Source organism: Puma concolor, chromosome C1 (genome assembly GCF_028749965.1).
Source record: "Puma concolor isolate L17-30 chromosome C1, mPumCon1.1.hap2, whole genome shotgun sequence".
In the NCBI taxonomy this organism is placed as follows: Eukaryota; Metazoa; Chordata; class Mammalia; order Carnivora; family Felidae; genus Puma; species Puma concolor.
The window spans coordinates 19,809,815-19,812,758 of NC_141674.1; the positions used below are offsets into that span (position 1 = coordinate 19,809,815).

The 2,944-nt window shown below is 47.6% G+C and overlaps 1 long non-coding RNA gene across 1 annotated transcript; it reads left to right on the plus strand.

Annotated features, from left to right (window-relative positions):
• LOC147577856 (uncharacterized) lies at positions 1–2,688 on the plus strand. The gene is made up of 2 exons (XR_015254144.1): positions 1–812; positions 1,582–2,688. It is a non-coding gene; the product is annotated as an uncharacterized LOC147577856 (long non-coding RNA).
• Positions 2,689–2,944: the final 256 nt, after the last annotated feature.

A 2,944-nucleotide genomic window follows, 5' to 3' on the forward strand; every position in this document is an offset into this window, starting at 1 on the left:
TCTTCTGTCCTGTCAGCCTCCAAGTCCACCGTGATGTCATCAGCCTAACTGTGATGTCACCATGTTTCACATCCCTGTGGGGTAGCTCAGGCATAGAACTACAGCCTCTTAGCCAGGGAACCTGTGCAGATACCTGGACCCAGATGAGAGACCCAGGCCAAGGCAAGTCCTCAGTGACCACAGGGGGGCTTGGGAAGTGCTTGTGGATGGGAGAGAGGATTCGGAGCCTTCAGGGATAAGCGGGGGGCACCAGAGAGGCCTTTGACAAGAGCTGGAGGGCTGGACAAGGGTCTTCAGGCTCCTGGCTCATGGACGCTTACTTTCTTCTTCGTTCTGTTAATTACAAGATAAAACATACTAGCGGTAAACATTTCAAACAGCAGAGAACAAAAAGACAAAAAAAAAAAAAAAAAAAGGAAGCTCCCCTCCTTCACAATTTCCTAGGGACCAATGTGAATTTTTTGGTGTTTAGCCCCTGACATTTACATATGAACCTACAAACGAGTAAGTGAACTTTTTAACTTTGTTTTTATACAACCTAGTTTATAAGATACATATACTTTTCTGTAGCTCTTTCCATCCAACAATCTGCTGTGACCATCACTTCATGCAGAACAAACACATCTGCCTCCTGCTTTTTCCTGATTGCATAGTGTTCCACAGCAGGGTTGGACCAACTGGCATTCCTGTAGTGTAGACTCCTCAGTTCTTCCCTCTTCCACACAAGGTTGGAAAAGACCTCCGTATGGAAGTAGTATGCAGAGTGATTAAGAACACTAGCTGGGACTTAATCCCAGCTCTGTGACCGTACGGTAAGTCACTTAACCTCTCTGTGCCTCTTTCCTTATCTGTCAAGTGAGGATAATAATAGTACTTGCTTCACAATGTTCTTTTGAGGGGCACCTGGGTGGCGCAGTCGGTTAAGCGTCTGACTTCAGCCAGGTCACGATCTCACGGTCTGTGAGTTCGAGCCCCGCGTCAGGCTCTGGGCTGATGGCTCAGAGCCTGGAGCCTGTTTCCAATTCTGTGTCTCCCTCTCTCTCTGCCCCTCCCCTGTTCATGCTCTGTCTCTCTCTGTCTCAAAAATAAATAAACGTTGAAAAAAAAATTAAAAAAAAAAAAAAACAATGTTCTTTTGAAAATTCCTCCAGTTGATTCACCTAAAGCTCTTAGGCCAGTGCCTGGCCCAAAGCAAGCACTTGACAAATGTGGATTAATGTTAACATTGTACATCAATCTTTGCCTAGTTAGGCAAGCAAGTTAGGCAGCTTCCTAATAGTGTTAAAATTGTGATGAATGTTCCTGGCTCACTTTGGAAAGACCAGAATTTGAGCAGCACACTTGGAAAGATTAACTACATTCTGTTTTATTGCTTTATTCATCCGCCCCTAGTTGGAGACCATCGTGCTCACCCAATACTGTCCTGTCCCCACGCCAGTCCACGCTCCACAATAATTATAGTTTTCGGCATTTGGGCGCTCACCATGTGCCAGGAACCGTGCAGCGCACTTTGACGTGTTTTGCTTAAGTCAGTCAGCACAGTGACCCTCCGAGGTGGGTACTATTATTCCTGTTTTACAGGCAGGAAAACTGAAACTCAGAGAAAGAGAGGGACTGGCTTCAGATCACAAGACCCAAGTTGGGACTGCAATGTCCCAGGGAGGAAGGGGGAGCCCAAGAAAGAATTATTGGAGGGCCACTTTGAAGAGGTAAAAAGAGCCACAAACGTGGAACAGTAGAGTCTGGATTCCCTTCAGGACTATGAGAACTCTGTCTCAGGCACTGGACTACTTGCTGGGAATACAGCCTGTGGGAATACGACCTAGACCTTGGAAATTCACAGTTCAGTTACCAGAAGGCTTGCTGGTTGCTGCTGAAATAGAAAGCGGGATACAATTCTCAGGACTTACTATTATTAGAATAGGCACCCTCTACTTTGGGAAGCAAAGCACAGCCAGGGGTGTCGAGCTGACTTGTTCAGTAAGAGGGAGAAACAATGGGCCCGCAGGCAAAAGCCCTACTTCCTCTTTGAAAACCTCAAAAACTTCTCCAGTCCATCACCATGGCCACCTCCAAACGTTTGGCCAGCCGGCTGAACTCCTGGCTGGCCCAGCGCGTGGGTCCTGGATCTCTGTTGCATGGATAGTTTGAAGGACACCAGGTATGCAATCCAGGTCAGGAGGAGATCTGGGACCATCACTGGTTCAGAAGTTAAGCAGCTGTGTGCGATGTCACTCCGAGGACAGAGGTAAGGGTGGGGAGCTCCATGCTCTCACCTCCCTCTGCTCTGTGGTTGACACCTTCCTCCTTCTGCCTGACACCCACTTATCTCATCTCCCTGGACAGTCTGTCAGATGCAATGAGTTCGTTTTGGCTTCACACCCCAGGGCGGGGAGATCCTGAGATAGGGCGCACCAGCTTTCACATCTGCAGAACGGGCCTCAAATTCTTGCATCTTCTCCTGCATCTACCCATGACCTCCCGGTCCTGGGGACAAAATTAAGAGATGTCTTCAAACGACATCTGAGTCATTCCACCCATCCTCTCATCTCACCCTTTCCAAGTGGATAGGTGACACACTGGATTCAAATCCAGTAGGACCGATACACTCTTAACTGCTATGCAACGCTACAGAGCATGCACGTGGATGTCCTTGGCACCCCAAGAATGACTAATGTCTTTATCCAACTCTCGATCTCGTTTTTGTGAGTTTGAGCCCAACATTGGGCATAGACATTACAAAAAAACTGTGTGTAATAAAAGACAAGTGTTGGCAACGATGTAGAGAAATCAGATGCTCTGCCAACTGAGCCAGCCAGGTGCCCTTTATTATCTATTTTTAAAACTTACAACCATCCGGGGTGCCTGGATGGCTCAGTCGGTTGGGCATCAGGCTGTTGATTTTGGCTCTGGTCATGATCTCATGGTTTGTAGGATCGAACCC